Source organism: Pteropus medius, unplaced genomic scaffold, assembly GCF_902729225.1.
Source record: "Pteropus medius unplaced genomic scaffold, Ma_sr-lr_union100, whole genome shotgun sequence".
Lineage (NCBI taxonomy): Eukaryota > Metazoa > Chordata > Mammalia > Chiroptera > Pteropodidae > Pteropus > Pteropus medius.
The window spans coordinates 14,809,595-14,828,528 of record NW_024346667.1 but is presented as its reverse complement, the minus strand read 5'-3'; the positions used below and the strand labels follow the sequence as shown (position 1 = coordinate 14,828,528).

Here is an 18,934-nt window from a genome sequence, read left to right as displayed (position 1 = left end):
ATAATAATGATATAAATATGACTTTAGTTTATATGAACAAAGGATATTTTGATAACCTGTCGCTGCACTGCCCATCAACCATTAATGCCAAAATGTCAAGTTCTGTGTCTCTAGCAGTCATCCCAAACTGTACTGGAGTTCCAAAGCTGGTTGCTGAGTTCAAAATACCATCAGCATCAGTGTACATAAAAGGCATTTCCTAGAAAATAGAAACATTTAATAGCCTACTTATTTTCCAGACCAGAGCAGCCATCCATTAGAAACTTGTGAGTCATCTTACCCAGACCTGCAGGCTTAGCCAATTCTATTCTTGGTTGGGGGATCAAAGGAATCCAGATTGTCACCCAGCAGCTTGGCATTTACTCATCTTGCTGGTACTTCCGCAATATACTTTTGTGACTACTCTGGTGAAAGGGCTTATGACATTTTCCTTGTGACAAATTTTTATTTTTTTAGTTCTTTATACTTGTTCCAGCAGTCATTCACTGATTTGTTTCCTTATACTTCGATGGCATCAGTTTTGCTGGAGAATTGCCCTTGAATCCACCTCCATAATTGCCATGGCTTTTATAACATGCCCCAGGCCCACAGACTACCTGCCTGGGCCCTTTTTTGGAGTCTAATGGCAAAGCCTGCTGTGGCCACAATCCACCTGCCTGCTGGAAGAGCGACTGACTCCTTGCCTGTTCCTCTCTGACTCCCAGGGCTAACCTCTCTGAAGCCATCTCCTGTCCATCATTATATTCTCATTGAACAGCTGTCATTCTTCTTTCCTTTCCCATGGTCCTCATCTTTTCCTAGGTTAAGCCAAGCAGCTTCACCACCCCTCCATGTGTTAAATCATTCAATTCTAGTTCTTTTCTCAGGCAAGCTATACCTAAACCTGATAGTTTGTCTAGCATAGCACTTGCCATTGTGGCTACCAACAGCATTCCAGATTCACCTCCAGTTCTTTCTGATGGGACCCTTCCATTTCAAAAAGAAATGCATCTGTTCTTAATACTTGAGACCAGGGGTCCCCAACCCCTAGGCCACAGACCGGTACTGGTCAGTGGTCTGTCAGGAACCAGGCTACACAGCAGGAGGTCAGCAGTGGGCTAGGGAGCAAAGCTTCATCTGTATTTGCAGCCGCTTCCCAGCGCTAGCATCACTGCCTCAGCTCCACCTCAGATCATTAGGCATTAGATTCTCATAAGAGCACCGGTCCCTGGTGCCAAAAAGGTTGGGGACTGCTGCTTGAGACCTTTATTCACTTTATGTCTCTCATCTGGAAAATTTTCCTTTCAGCCAATAAAGAAGTCTTTAAGATCTAAAAGCAGAGGTGACAGGCTGCCTACAAGTGAAACATGGCTTGAAGACATATTTTTTTACAGGCCACACAGTAGCCAATATTTAAAGATTGGAAATTTTTATATAAAAGTCCATATTTCCATCTTCACTTGAAAACTCAGAATACCTGATTACACTGTCATTCGTGGCATGTGCTCCTTGGTGTAGTCCAGTTTTCATTTTTTCCTATTTATTAGCCAGATCACTATAGGCATTCCAACTTTTCGTTTCTGACATAAAGAATGAAGTTCTAATAGCACAGAGTAGAATGTGTATTCAAGGGGGAAAGTCTCAACATACTTGGTGATAGTACTATTTAATCTATACAACATCAACCCAAATTTGTCTGTTGTAAATTATTTTTACTACTATAACTTATTATTTCTTGAATCTCGTTTTGTACCAAGCATTCAGTAAGGGAATGTGGATAAAGAGAAGAGTTTATAGTATAGAGAATATATTAGAAATCTAAACAATTATTATTATAATGCCATGCAATAACAGGTGTAAACTAAAGGTAGTAAAGGAGAATCTCTGCCAATTAGATGTATTGCTTTCAAAGAGCTAACTTCTTCATAGATATTATTAATAAATGGCTAACGATTTGAAGGCCTATATCAATTTGTTTTTTACAAAAGTATTATAAACATCTATGTCTTTATTTTAAGATGCAAACTCCTAGAAGTCATAATTGTAATTTTTCATGAATTGTAAAATGTCTGCCTCAATTATCGTGAAGCACTAAGAAATCAATTCCACACTTTAGAATATAATTAAAGCCTCCTTATTTCTAACCTATTATTTATCTGCCTATCTCAAAGAAATATCTTGGATGTTTGGGTTAAATGTCCTATTTGATAGATGTTATATAAATCAGTTGTTATAGCTCTCAATGTTTCAGAATATTTTTTAAATATATTGCAGCCTGTTTATTTAAGATTTACTCCAAGAATTATTTTGAACTGTCTCAGTTTAAATTTCTAGAACTTAAAGGTTACTTGAGGAATTATTACTACAATTCAAACTCATGTCAATCTGAAGACAAATCTGAGCTCTAGTTTTGGGGTTTCTTTAAAAAAAGCAAAATTCACCTCCCCTTTCATTTGACCCATTAATCTATCTTTGCTCTTTAACCATTTCCTAATGAAATTTCAAATATTTGAAAAGAACTATCGTATCTTCCTCATTAATAATTAATTTAATAATTTAATAATTAATTTAATAATTAATTTTCTATACATGAAAATATTCTTTGATTATTCATATGACTTAAGTACTTTATTTTTATGCCATCCTCCTTCCTGAATGTCCCTCCATTTTGTAAATGCCCCCTGTAAAATATAGCACTCAGAACAGAATGATTAGACATGGTAGATATACTATATAATTAGAAAATAAATAATTTTGTACATATGAGGAACCTATAATTCTAACAGCAGCATTAATGTAAAAACCATGAATTTCACATCTCTCGAGAGGAATTTTTTAGCCCGCCTTTTAAGCACTGTCTTTATCTAGTACAACATTTACTCAGTACTCAATCTTTTTCATGATATGGACTAAGGAGTCCTAGAATTATAAACTAATCACCCAATCATTTGCTCTAACATAGAACTTGAAGATATTATCTTAGCACAAAATTAAGTTCGCTTTGCAGAAATTGCCCTATTGTTAGAAGTGACAGATAATGATCTTGTCTGACATCAAAGAGAAAAATCTAAATAATGACATGTCCACATCTATTTTGTTGATAACTGTACACCATTTTATCCAGGAAATCATTGAAAATAAAAGTGTGTTAAAATTTGTGAGAGACTGAATAATGCCCCATGCCAAAGGTATTCATGTCCTAATCACTGAAGGCTGTGAATATGTTATCTTACATGGCAAAAGGGACTTTACAGGTGTGATATATTTAAGGATCTTAAGATGAAGCAATAGATTACTCAGGTAGGCCCCATGTACAGCAGTTCTTACAGGAGGGAGGTTAGAGGATCAGAGTCAGTGAAGGCAACACGACAGTGGAAGCAGAGGTCAGAGTAATGTGGAGCCACAAGACAGGAAAAATCAAAGAAAAAGATGCAGACAGGCTCTAAGAGCTGGAACAGGCAAGGAAATAGATTCCACCATAGAGCCTCTTGAAGGAACACAGCCCTGCCAACCTACTTGGCATTTCTGACTTCTAGAACTGTAGGAAGTAAATTTGTGTTGCTTTAAGACACTATATTTGTGATAATTTGTCATAGCAGCCAGAGAAAACTAACATAGTTCTTAGCCAAATGCTCCTGGTAAAAAAGAAAAAAGAAAAAAAATGTGTTCATTTAATAGACTTTCCTAGAGGTCGAATAAAATACAACTTCTACTTATTATGAAAGATATTTCTTAAAGAACACAAGACTTTTTTCTTCTTCCTAATAGTCGCTTCAGTATTTTTACTTTTTCCAACCCTGGTACACTTTATATGTATTATATAGTAGGAAATTAGTATTGTGAGTATAATTTTCTTCATATTTGCCAAGGGTACTTGAACTAGTAAAATATGATATTTCCAAACAATTATGAGTTCCTAATACCAAAAAACTGAGTATATAATCAGTCTGAAATGTTCTTTAAAAGACTCATTCTCCTCATTAATTGCTAATTCATTCATTAAATATTGATTATTAAATATAAAATAAATATTCTGAAATATTTATTATATTATTATTAACTCTTCTTAAATGGCAACCCTTGGATTTAGTGAATTTTGGTAACGATAAAGGATTTAAAATTTTGTTTACAATAATAGGTTGATGTCAAATAAGGATCACACGACTGAGATGTTTAGGAACAGCATAAAACTCTATGAGAAATCTAAGACTTTAACTGTAGAGCTAATACATTTCTAAATGACCATAGACTGCTTTAGACATAAATAGAAAAAGCATTAACCAGATGTTTCAACCATTTATTTCCTGGAATTATTAGGATTTATTAAATGAAATTGATTTGTGAAATCAGACAGAATCGGTGTGTTTACCTTTCATTAGCATGAATGTAACTGCAACACTAGTCAAAAATATTAATCACATTGATTATCCTTAAGCAATTTCTAGTTTATTAATGAAAGCATAAATATTCCTTTTTCCCAAGTATTCAATAAGACCACTTGTCAAATTAAAAACAAAACCATAAATTCCACAAAGTGTGGTGAAACAATAAAATCATTTAACATAATTGAACATCCCCATGGACTGAGTAAACATTAATCTCAAGGATAGATCAAGAAGTGAGGTGATTTACTGTGTAGTCAGAAGCCTTATGTTCTACATCTGGCTCTGTCATTAAAAACACTCCTTAAATCCACTGGAAATAATCTAATTGTGGCCTTATTCTTGTTTATGTCACTGTGTAGGAGAAAGCTCAGTTCTTTTTCCTGTGTTTCTCCTTGACTCTCATACTATACATACAGCACTTCCGATACCATATGTGTGGGGGGCAGGGAGGTTGGCCGGGGGTGAGGGGTGGTGCGGGGGGATTGGGAGACCCACATGCCAAGCATTTCTCCAATACCTCCGGGGTGTCCTACAATTTAACTCATTTCTGGCACTGTCTACCTGTAGATAGCATCAGACCTCACATGTTAACGGCTCAGTCCCACAAGACTGTCCTCCATTTCAGATACCAATTGCAAGTAGTAGGTCCTCAGGTTACCCACAACTTATGCCTGACTTGTATATGAGTTGGAGGTCCCCATGACCTCCTTCCTCCTGTATGTGATTATCTGTTAGAACAACTCACAGAACTTAGGGAAACATTTACTTACATTTGCCAGTTTATTGAAGGACATGCTAAAGGATACAAATGAACAGCCAGTTGAAGAGATACATAGAGCGAGGTGTGGGAGTCTTACAAAAGTAGTAACTTCTATCTCCATGGCATGGGGTGCATCAGCCTCCCAACACGTTGATGTGTTCACCAACCTGGAAGCTCTCCAAACCCCATATCTTAGGATTTTATGGAAGCTTCCTCATGGAGGGATAGTATTAACTCCATTTGCAGCCCCTCTCCTCTCTCTGGAGAATAGAGGATGGGGCTGAAATTTTCAAGCTTCTAACCATGGCTTTTGCTTTCTAGTCACTAGCTCCCACCCAGGAGCCCACCAAGAGTCACCTGATTCGAACAAAAGACATTCCTATTACCCATGTAATTCCAAGAGATTTAAAAGTTCTTTGTCAGGGATGGAGCCAAAGACTAAATATTAGAATGAAAGATGCTCTTAATGCTCCTGTCACTTAGGAAGCTACAAGGGCATCAGGAGGCCTGTGTCAGCCAGAAATTATATATATTACATATATATAATATAATATATTATGTATAATATGTTATAATCTAATATATTATAATATATAATATATATACACACACACATACATACATACACACACATTTCTTATTGTTTCACAGTCAGTCACCACAAGGACTCGCAAATCACCCAATTTTCCACACTCTTAATGTCCTATAGGACCTAATCATACTTTACTTTGTCCTTTATATCACCCCCCAATTCCTGAAACCTTCCGTTGTGTCACTCAGAGTCCATCATCAGCGAAAACTGTATATCCTCAAATTAATCTCTAACTATTCCCTTTACTTTCTTGCTCTAGCATAACATGATTTTCCCTGGTTTTCCTTGTCGTGGCTCTTTTAGTCTCCCACAACCCTTTTAGCAATAACTTAGCTATACACAGAAGTGATTGAAAGCCACACAAACGCCTGTGTAAAATCACTAAACCCAAACTCAGTGTATCCTTTACTCAGCTTCACTTGATCAGATCTTAGAAATGCCTGTGGCTACTCCACTGCCATCCAATGAAAGGGCAAGTGTGGCAGACAGGAAATTAGATTGGCAGACAGTGGTCCTAATTAATGGTGGCCAAAATAGTTTACTTTGCAAATATTGCAATAGCGTATGTACCTATGAATATATTTCTAGACCCTCCCGGGAAAAAGATATAAGCTACTAGAAGTGAGGAGCCCTGGAATTCAAGCTGGATAAGCTTCTTGAGCAACTCGCTGCTGCTCGCATTCTACTCTTTGACTACCAGCCCCTGTCTTTCCAGCGCACTTCCTCTGATACCTCAACCAAGGACCCTTTTGGGTATTTATTTTGAAATAATTTCAGACTTACGAAAAGTTGTAAAAATAGTAAAACAATTCCCATGTAGCCTTCACCTAGCTTCCTCAAATGTTAACATCTCACACAACCAGAGTACGACCAGTCAAAATCAGAAAATTCAGATCGACATAATACTATTGACTAACCTACAAATCTTATTCAAATTTCACTGAAATATCTCACTAATATTAATAATTTTTTGACTGGGATTTAATCCAGAATCCCATAATTCATTTAGTTGTCATGTTTCTTCTAATTTAGGACAGCTCCTCATTCTTCGATTTTTTTTTAACTTACCACTTTTGAAGAGTACTGACCTTTAGTAGGTGCATGTGTGAAGTTTCTTGAAATTTGGTCCCATCCAAAAGATCCACAGAAATATTTGGTTTGCAACAAAAGGTCCTTGAAATTTGGTCCAATCAAAAATCTCCATGAGCACATTTGTTCCATTCAAATGGTCCTTGATATTTGGTCCTGTTAAAAATGTTCACACTTAGAAGATGTGAAGATGTCCCTGGGTTCAAATACTCCATAACCTTTATTTATATTGTTGACTTACAGAATTACTACATAAAAAATAATCTCATGTTTCATTAGTCTAATAATTGTGTTGTGGCTGTGTTGCCAATAAGAATTCTTCTCACCTCGATAATCTATCCGAGGGTCTTTTCGCTGTGGACGAAATGTCTCTACGGATATATTTGACAGTCCCAAATATCACAGACCTTTTAGACAGCACCAAATAACCTATCTTTAGTGCCTTTGTGTTGGCTGCTCTCTGTCTGGAAGGCTTTTCTCTCAGATATCTGCATGGCTGGTTCCCTCTCTTTCTTCAAGACCTACCTTAAATCCCATCAAGTTAATGAGACCTTTACTGACAATCCTATGTAATAGTGCTCCTGAGCTCTGCTGACCCCGCCCTGTCACCTTCAGCCAGGACCTGGATCCCATTGTGACATTAATTACCACTTAGCATATCACATTAATTTACTTATTAATGACATTTATTCTTTATTGGTTGTCTTCCAAATTGAAATGTAAGTTCCCAAGTGCGGAGATCTTCATTCATCTTCACTGATATATCCAAAATGCCTAAGGCAATGTCTGGGACTGTATAGGTGCTCAATAAACATTGGAATATATGAGCAAATGGATAAATGAATAACAAGCCTCATGCATGTGATTTATTTTCTTGAGGATCAGATCATTTATTTCTTAATACATAACTTCTATTGTCTATTCCAACTAGCAAATTTCATTTTGTGATTTTATAGATCTTGCTTAGAAAAAAATTGATATATAGTAATCCAACTTTACCCAGTAGATAACTTTGGTTATTTTAAAGATTTTTTGAAAGATTCTATTTAAAAAACAAAATACCGATGATGCCTTACTAATATTCATCAGGAGTCTTATGATGCAGAAATAGAGAAGAAGTCACCCACACTGAGATGTTGTAGGTCTCTGTCAATTGAAGGTCAATGGCAAATGAAGATAAAATACCTTGAAAATGATCACATAAATCAATGAGCAAATGACTTTGATTGCAACTATGATTTAATTAATTATAGGGGCACATCTGTTGCATTAATCAAGTTAAAATCAGAACAGAATTTAAATAGAATATGACAATTTAGAAGACTTTCCCTTTTTTTAAGAAGATATTTTTTTAAAGATACATATATGCAGAAAAATGCACAAATTGTATACTTACTGCTTGGTGAATTTTCACAAAATGAATATATCCATGTAACTATTACTCAGATCCAGAATGAGAATATTATGAGCATACCAGACATCTCCCTAATATCCTGTCTTGCTACTGCCTCCCCCACACCTGACAATAACCATTATTCTGACTTCTAATCCCATAGATTAGTTTTGTCTGTGAGTTTTTTATAAATGTAATCATATACAGTGTATACTCTTTAGTGTCTGGCATTTTTTGTTCAACATTTTTGTAATATTTATTCACATCATTATATATATAGTTCTTTAATTCTCTTTGATCTGTAATAATCCACTATATGGACATACCAGTTTATTCTCATACTTGATGGACATTTTGGTTGTTTCTAGTTTATAACTGTAACAGATAGTGTTGCTCTAAACATTCTTGTATATGTCAGTAAGTGAAAATTTCTCTTGAATGTATATCTTAAAGTTGTTATTGCTGATCATAGGTATGCTTATGTTCAGTGTTAGTAAATATTACCAAATATTTTCCTAAAGGAGTTGTTCTAATTTATACTCTTACCCTCAATATAAGATACTTCTAATTGTTCCTCACCTTCTTCAACCTTAGTGTTTTCTGTATTCTTCATTTTAATTTTTCTGGAGTATGCGTAATGATATATTGATTAGACTTCTATGTATTTGTGTGGTTTTGAAATTGAGTTATAGCATGTATACAGTAAAGCACACATATTTATTGAGCTTGATGAATTTACAGACACACACACATACATCAATGGTAACCACCATCTAGATCAAGAGGTAGCACATATCCAGCCCCCCAGAAAGTTTTCTCTTGCCCCTTTCTAGGTAATTACATCCAAGAGGTCACAACATTTCTTACTGTAAATTAGTTTTTCTTGTTCTTTAACTTCAAATAAAGAGAATCACAGTGTTTTGTGTCTGTGAGAGTCATCTGTGTATTACATGCAGCAGCATATTCTTTTTATTGCTTTTAAATATTGCAATATATAAATATACTACAATATACTTGTCCAGTCTACTGTTGATGGATATTTGATGGATATGTTGATGGATACTGTTGAGTGAAGTTGCAGATGGATATGTTGATGGATACTGTTGAGTGAAGTTGCAGTGGATATTTTTGGATATGTCTCTTGTTGTAATCATTTCTAAAAATTGCTAGGTCATATGGTAGGAATATGTTTAGCCAGTTATTCAAAGAATCTTTGTCAATTATACTCCCACCATCAATGTGTGAGTGTTCCAGTTACTCCACAAGCTCACCGGCATTACAGTAACCATTGCAGGGGGTGTATGCTAGTATCACATTCTTATTCACATTTCATGATGACTAATGATATCGAACAACTTTTCATATGCTTACTGCATATTTGGATATCATGGTGTAATGTGTCTGTTCAAGTCTTTTGACCATTTTTAATTGAGCTTATCATTGATTTGTAAGAGTTCTTATAAATTCTAGGTACAAGTCCTGTCCTCTCTTTGATGTGTGTATTACAAATATCTTCTCCCAGTCTCTGGCTTTTCTTTTCATTCTCTTAATAGTGTCTTTTGATAAATAGGAGGTATTAATATTCATAAAGGCCAATTTATGAATATTTTATTTTATGCTTAATGCTTTTTACTGTCTCTTTTTAAGAAAAAAAAATGTTAACCAAATATCATGAAGATATTGTCTTATGTTTTCATCTAGAAGCTTCATTGTTCTGCCTTTAACACTCAGGACTATGATCCATAAATAATGTTTGTGTAAGATAAAAGTAGAAATCAAGGTTCATTTTTTTCTATAAAAATATCTAATCGACCCAGGGTCATTTATCGAGAAGTTATTTTTTCTCCACTGTGTTGTATTAGCACCTCTTTTTGAAAATTGGGTGACTATGTATGTGTGAAGTAGTTTTAGACTGTAATCTGTTCCATTGGAATGATATTTCTTTGCTCTAATGACACTATCTTGATTACAATAGCTTCAGAAAAAGTCTGTATGTTTTGTAGTGTAGTATTCTCATTCTTCAAGATTGCCATGGCCACTGTAGGTATTTTATATTACCATATAAATTTTAGAATCACCTTTTTATTTTCCACAAAATAGAAAAAGACTAGGATTTTGATTGGCATTGTGTTAAATCTACAGATAGTTTGAGGGATAACTGGCATTTTAACAATATTGAGTTCTTCAATCTCTGAACATAGTGTGCTTCTCCAGTCTATGCATATATTTGTCTTTTTTTTTTCTCAGCAGTGTTTTATAGTTATGAGTGTAGAGAGCTTCACAACTTTCATAGATTTGTTCCTACGTATTTAATTATATTTTAACAATATAATGAATGGTGTTTGTTTTTATTTTCTATTTGTTTATTGGTACTGTGTAGAAATACAATAGGTTTTTATATATTGTCCTTATATCCAGCCCTTGTTTTTAATTATGATAAGTGCTACCTATTCTTCTCTATACATAACTTTATATAATAAAATATTTATTTTATATTAAAGTTGATTTTACTAAACATACATTAACATGCTCATAATACAATAGTTTTGTTTTACACATTTTTTACAGAGACTTTCAGGTACCAGAACAACTATTTTTTAGAATAAAAAGAAATTCTTAAAATTGCTCTTCAAGTAAAGCTGTGAAATACTGTGTTGATAGCTTCAGTCAATCATGTTGTTTAAAAGCATGCTTTTAATATTTAAAAATTCAAATTGCCATTTTAGTTTTCTAGAAAAAGAATTTTTCAAGTTAATACAGATTTTGACATTAGAAAATTACAAGGAAAAATGATTCTTTGTAAGCATTTAAATTAATTTAGTTAATTTGTCCCTTTGGCAGTAAGGATGACAATGCATATCAGAATTTTGAGTAATCTCTGAATAGCACAAAATAGCACAATTACATGTAAAGTTGAAGTCAGAGATCTAAACCTGAAGAGGTCTCCCTGGTAGAGCAAAGTCAGAGGGCTTACTCCTTGTTTAATCACAACACAAGGTATCCTCAGGGAAGATGCTGGGCCTTCAGAGTCAGTTAATTCTTGTCAATTATGTTATCCACCCCCCACCTCCTTTCACCCAGATCTAAAGTTCCAATGGGGCTTTAGAAGAATAGGGTCTGGTAAGGGGCTTCACAGGGTAAAGCAAAATCAGAAATTATATATGGCTTTTCAATATGCACCCTAAAAGGCAATACAAAGGAAGCCGATCAGAGATAAATCTCAGTTTCAATTACAAAGGGACTCACGAGTCTCCATTTATTATGTCATTTGGAATCAAAATGCAAAGCAAAGGTCACTTGAATATCTAATATTCCTCTTCACTTCATTGCTGAGGAGTTGGGGTAGATTTCAGCAGAGCAAGGGGAGTGGGTGTATATAAAGCTTTCTCCACCCCAGAGTAAACATGGTGGGGTCTTCTATGCCAGAGGAGGCTCACTTTCCTAATTCGTTAATTGTCAATCAATTCTCATATTTTACACATTAATTTCTCAAAACCCCTATTTGGTCTACCTAGAGCTTCCTACTTCTCCTACCTATATAACTTTGAATCCTTTTCCTGAAAACTAATAATGCTGAGCACCCCTTCTCCCACCACAGTTCTAGGTTACATAACAAAAGTTCCAATGGACTGACAAAAAATCCCAAACTGCTTCTTCCTAAGCCTTTTTTTTTTTAAAATAAATATTATTTCCCAATTACTGAGAAGGGCAGAGCAAACTCAATGCACTATGTTACATTAATGCCTTTATTAATAGTAATAACTGTGGAAGCAGCAGCAACAGTATTATTAAATTTATTGTTTTCCATATGTCAGACGCTTGTCAAGGAAATACCCACTATTCGATATCTGCAACAAAAAATAAAGGCTGAGTTTATTGCTTACCATGCAAGGGAGAACTATGTAAGATCATCTCTATAAGCAAAGTAGAGAGCTCATCTTATTGACTTTGGGAAGTATGTGGCTCCGAGGTGGGCGGATTTTTGGAAATGTGCGTGTGTAGGGATTGGTGGACCTGAGTCAGCTGTGTAGGTGGGTTACTAGAGCTAGACTGGCTGATTCACTGATTTTTATGAGCTGAATTAACTTAGGTTATTAGTTGCTGCTAATTGATATTTGGAAGCATAATGCTACCAATGATTGGCTGAGTTTCAGAAGTTTAGTTACTAAAGCAAGTTGTCATTTATCATTGAAGATGGGTTTAAAACTGTTTCTAGTGATTATTTTTCCTAGGAACGCAGGAACCTTTTATTCTCATGGTACTAAAAGTTATATTTCATTTGTGTATGCCATATAATTTACTTTTCACAAAATCCTTTAAGAATATGAATTATTCGAATTTCCATTTTATACATGAGAAAACTAAAATTTAGCTTGCCCAAGGTCACAGGACTCATAATACTAGGATTAGAATTCAAACAAGAATTCAAAACAGTTTTAAAACTAGGATTAGATTAGAACTTTAGAACTAGGATTCAAAGCAATTTTAACTCCAAAAGAATCAGGATTTAGACGAAGCTTGAATAGCAAGGTACACTCCAAGTCCTCATCATGGGGGCATAACTGTAGGCACTGAGAATATCAATGTGTACACAGCACCAAAAATCCCTCTCCTTCTCCAGTTAACATCCTTGCTATCTTTTGTGGATATTCGCATTCTGCACCTTTTCTCTTGCCTACTTTAAGATGTGCTCTGGCAAATAATTAACACTGGATTAGATCATTCTCTTCTAAGTCCTCTGTCCAATACTTCACCAAAGTCATTAACCTTGTGCCTGCTATTGGGGCTCAGCCTTACTCTTCATCGCACATCAGAAAAATCAGGTTTACATTTGACAACCGCACTTAGTTCAGATGGCTGAAGGTGATTAAAATTGTAGCTTCAAGTTCTAATTTAATGGCTAACAGGTTTTTTTTTAGAGTAATTTGGCACCCATTTTTGAGGCATACCAACTAAATTTATTTTTACCCTGTACTTTAATATAAGGTGAAATGTCCCCCCCAAAAAAACTTTATAGGAGTTAACGTGTATTCAAATCCCCACAAAGTTTTTATTTACAAGTCACATTCTCCATTTAGTTTATTTTGAGCAAACGGGAGAAGCATATTAACCTGAAACAATTTCAGTCAATGGCAGTTTGGGATGCTCAGATGTCACCTAAAGAAATTTGTTTAAGAAAAAGGGGGGAAAGCAAACAAATCACATGGATTATAGTCATTATCCCTGGGTGTACAATCTCTCAGCTCCAAGTGTTAAATGCTATTGTAACTAAAACCTTTAAAGGCGACATTCAAAGTGTTACACTAACTGATTATGTTGAAGAAACAAATACTTTCACAGAATAAATTTTACAAAGAAAACTGTCAATAAAAAAAATGGCTGGTTAATTATCCAGTGAAAATGTGTTCTTCTGTGTTAAAAAAAACTCACAAATGGCTCTTAGAGAAAATAACTGAAGTCGAATGTGTACATGAAGAGTTTCTATGAAATTGTTTTCTGGATAATCAGAAACAAAGCAATTCTTCTAAAATATCACTTTATATAATATGTTTTTATACATATATGTAATAAGTAAATTAAATACCGAGTAGATTGTGATTATTTTACATTTATTGCTAAAAATTTACGTTGTCAAATTAACAAAATGAAACATTTGACAAAACTTGATTGTCTTATTATCAGGATGACCTTATATTTAAGTATAGTATATATTTTTTATTTTATAAATTAAAGGAATTTAGTTAAAGTGCTTTACTAGGCACAGATTTTATTTTGTACAAAACATTTGGGCATATCTTATGTTACTTGGCCTAAGACATACCAGAGAGGTCATAATATTTCTAGAGCATTTGTGTTTCATTAAATGTCTTCTATGTAGAGGAATTCAATAGAAAGAAGAAAGCTTATCATAGAAATCTTAAAATTCCCATGATTATATCTCAAACTTGCCTGCAACTTTCACTCAATAGAAAAAGGCTCTGTCTTCCTGGTCTCCACCCTTGAATCTATTTGCATAACCAGCCGGTGTTCAGACCAGGAAGAACCCAGTTAGGAATAGCTTCTCCCCTCAGCCTGCAGGGGCCCAGGAAGGCGCTCTGCTTTCAAAAAGACCATGTAGGTTACTTTATTCAGCAGTTCCCTGAAGTTTCTCTGAGAATAAATGTCAACTAAATATATAAACAAATACAAGAAGCCACAGTTTCTACTACTAAAAAACAAAAAACCAACAGCTTAAAAGAAGAAAAAAGATATCTAAAGGCCTAAAAGATCTTATTCCTCAAAAAAATATATTTTTAATGAAGTAGAAAATAATAGAGAATTTATACTTATCTTTAATGAGATCAAGAATGTCATTACATCTATCAAACAAGAATAGGTGAGGATAAACAGAAAGTTCAAAGAACTAAAACCTCAATAGAACAAATAAAAATTCAATCATTGTAAGCCCTCAAAAGCTGGCTCAACTCTACTGGGGTGCTGTAGAAAGTAAATCTAACTACATTCCTAGAACGTGGAGGGAATGGAAAGAGATGTCTGCTAAAGTCACAGGTGATAATAGACATTTAGAACAGAATGGAAAGAATTGGCTTTGAATAACAGTATTGCCGAAGAAGAAAATGAAGCAAAAGAATGAGAAATGATAATCAAAATGTAAAATAAAATAAAATGGGCTACGTTAAGCAAGTTAGTTCTGATAGCATCTAAAACATGGAATATATTAAATTGAAAAGGTTCTTTGAAGACTATAGCCTAGAAGAAAGCATGGCATAATTCTTGATGTGAATTATCAGTTAAGTACTTTTTCATGAAGAAGAGGGAAAAATAAGAGTTTTAAGTCTGCTATGTAACTCCTTTGAGTATAAAACTCGATGAAGACATTTACCTGCTATAGAACTTAGTTGATTTTTAGGCAAATGTTCTAGCAAGTATACTTCACTTGTTAATTCATGTTTATTGCCTGCCTACCAGTATCAGCCCTGTTTTAGGTGCAAGAAATACAAGACCAAACAAGGAAGATGTTACCTAAACCCATAGAGTTCATAGTGAGGACAAACATTAGAGAAATTACCAAATTTTTACTTATTTATACTTGCAATGAGTTCTATAAAAGAGAAGTTATATTGAAATAGGAATTAATTGGTTCACATTGGTAATTAGTGGTGCAAATGCAATTTTATTGCAAGTCAAACAACTTCAAGTTTCAGAATTTTGCATAGGAACTATAATTAAACTTCTTGAGAACAGGCATTTGTGTCTTTATTCATTTATCAATCCACAGTGTCTAGAACAGTGCTAGCATATAGTCGGCACTCAAAAAATAATTTTCTCTGGTAAATAAGTAAAGGAGAATTCTTCTTGCTGACTTATAGATTAGCTAATTTTCTACAAGTAGCCTTTATGAACAAAAAGAAAAAAGAATAATTCTTAATTCGTCACACCTTAAATTCGTCACATCTAACACCTATCAATTATAAATTGCCATTGCTTGTGACACATTACAATTTCACATACAAAAAAATAATAACTTTGGGGAATCTATTAGGAAATCTTCCCAGATAAAGTTGGAAATCAGAGTGTAAAATTAATGAGAAATAAAACTACCACTCAGAACTGTACATAATTAAATTTGATGTCTCAATTTTGTCACTGGACAGAGGGAGGAAACAAATTTCCCCTGATAATTTGAACCACAAAGAGTACTCACACCACCATTATGGCCCCAGAGACCTCAGAGACATAGAGTCTCAGATGGGAGTGGCAGAAATAGGTACAAATCCTCTCCGGAAGAATTCACCTTCAGTCCAGACCCAGAGCAACTGTAAAATAGAGATGTGAATATATTATAAACCTTAGAATCCATGAAATGCAGAATTTAGTACATTTTTATATATTTCACAGGACTATTGGAAAAGTCATCTAGGTTATGTTTAAGGAAAGCCATTGAGCTCAGAATGAGGATTATTTTTCATTTTGTCACCAAAGTCTATCTGTAACCAGTCATATGCATTTTACAATAGTCAGTCTCAACCCCCAAATTTTTTCAGTGTTATGGAGGTCAATTATAATTCCAAAACTCTTTGTCAAAAAAGAATGGGATGCTTAACAGTAAAATAGAAGAACCTAACCCGGGTCACTGAATTAAGAAAGATGGCTCTTAAAATAAGATATTTCTGTCGAGACTTAGAGAAAATGTTACATTAGGTGGAGGCAAAGGAACAAAAATATTTCTAGGAAAGATGAGAGTATATGTGAGTGCCCTGAGGTGAGAAAAGCATGATCATTCCAAGTAGCTTAAAGAGAGCCATTGTATTTATAGCATAAGAAACAGGAGGGGTAGTACTGCAGGAACAGTCCGTGGACAAAGGCATGCACCAGATGAGGCAAGAAATTGTTTAGATTTGGTTAAGAGCCTTGGGCTGTATATCCAGAGCAACAACTTATTATTTATTTATTATTATTTATTTTTACTTATATATATATTTTTTAGACGAGGCAACCCTTGGTTGACCTCACAGATTGCAAGGGCCTTGTCGGTTTACAATCCCTTATTTTTTATTTTTTTACACTTACAGCACCTGGTCTTCCTAGGTGGTCTTCCATCCAAGTACTAACCAGACCAAACCTTGCTTAGTTTCCGAGATCAGAAGGAATCGGGCTTGTTCAGAGTGGCATGGCCGTAGACCAGAGCATGGATTTAAATGAGGAAAGAGACGTTATTGGATTTCAATGGCTTTCAACGTGTCTTCACATCTTTCCTTTCAATTTCTGGGTCATCGTTTTCTCCTTTTTCTAATAACTCAATTTTAACACGCCTTTTTTTTTTTTCTTTTACTTCAGAATTTCACTTTACAGTTATGGTCAATAGTTCTGTTAATTCCATTCAACAGATATCATCTCTTTTTCCTTCACATATTAAAAGGTTTCCTGTCCCCTAATCATAATTGCTTTTTCTTGATTCAGCTCCCATTCCTTTGAACTTCCACGAATTCTTTGTTTTTTAATTATTGAAATTTTCAAATATTTGGTCTGTACCCATTCTGCCAAGTCCTATGCCTATTCAGTCTCATCTTAGTCCCTGACAGCTTTTATCTGGTTTTAAAATTCTTCAGAAATTACCAGCTCATCAACAATAGGAATCCACTTCTTTCCTATCAGGTCAAATGACTTTTTCTCATGTCATCTCCCACATCCCCCACTTGTTTTAAATTTTATGTTGCTGACCACCTCTCACTACTTTATTCAACTATCCTGCCCTTTGTTTGCTAAGACATGTACTGTGCTGTTATCTTTCTCTATCTCTTTTTCCTCCCTCTCTTTTATGGTCTCGCTCCCTTTTTCCTCCCATTTTATGGTCTTACTTCAACATTCTACATTTCTGTCTCCTATAAGAGAAAAATTAAACCAATTACCTTGCTCTTCCCCTTTACATAAAGAAGTTGCTTTTCTCTTCCCCTTTTCCATCATGTTCTACTTCACTTCTATGGTCCTGAATAAAACATTTAGAAAATGATATAGAAATTCTATGATTGTCAAGAGTAGTTGTAAAATGTGTAATTACTCACTAATTGTTTCCTCACTAACCTGCATGCTTTTTGAGGATCAGATTGTGCATCATTCGTCATTGTATCCACAGCACTTGGCACCTTGTTTTCAACCACAAAGTAGACACTTAGCAAATGTTTTTAATATGCATAATTGTCCTGGCATAAGTTTATTATGTTAAGTAAACACATGCACATACACACTTCTAACACAACAAAGCACACACACACACACATACACATTAATACACTGATTTGGTATTCTTTTATGCTTCTATTCATCATTAAACTATTTCTACTGAAAATATTTTCAAATTAACCAAGGAAAATTAACCTTCAGATGAGTGGACTTTACTCAGTATAAATTATAAAGATCAAAACAATATAATTCAAAAGTAAGTACATATTTTTCAAAGGGAAGCCTCAGATTGCTTAATCTCAGCTTTATTCTGGTTTACGTAGTAGCTCTGTGGTGGTATACTATAGATATAATTATGTATAATTTTCAGATTTAAGCACTTGTTTTCAAATGAACCATTATCTTCTTATAGAAAGCAACCCTCTCCAAAGAAAAACCTAGAGTTCTATGTCTTGTGCTGAAATCAACCTGAACTTCATTTCACTAATTCTTTCCATGATGCTCCTGCTGCTCTAGTTAGTTTTTCCCTTAGATACTGTGTTACTAGAGTATTTTTTTAGGTCGAATTTCATCGATATAAAATTTTTCTACTAATATTGAATTACATGATAAATTTCTATTGCAGAGTCTCTAGTGTCATTTATCTTGAACTTTAAAAATTCCATGAGCAATCTGGCAATAAAATATTCTGAACTGCATGCTGAACTTCCTGCAAATGTGAGCTGTCACCACTGTCTTACTCTGCTGATCAGCCAACTATGGCAAACAGTGCTGTCATTTACTTTAGGAAAACAAGCAAACCCTTCAATCATTTTGTTTCTGAAGAAAAGTAGGGAATAAAAATCACAATGTTTTTTTCCTTCTTTGGCCTATGACAGTGAAGCAAAGGTAACTTAGAATTATAGTTAACAATACCAGCAACATTTATTGAGTGTTTTGCTATTGTAAATACTTTATAGTTAGTAACCATTTAATCCTCATAACAATTCTATGCAGTAGATACTATAATTATGCCTATTTTAAAGATAAAGAAAATGAGATATTGAGAGGTTAGG

The 18,934-nt window shown here is 34.4% G+C and overlaps 1 protein-coding gene and 1 pseudogene across 2 annotated transcripts in view; one reads left to right on the top strand and one right to left on the bottom strand.

Annotated features, from left to right (window-relative positions):
• Positions 1-18,934, top strand: part of GALNTL6 (polypeptide N-acetylgalactosaminyltransferase like 6) — an 886,098-nt gene that overhangs the window by 580,765 nt on the left and 286,399 nt on the right. The window lies entirely within an intron of this gene.
• Positions 16,763-16,881, bottom strand: LOC120613623 (uncharacterized; annotated as a pseudogene).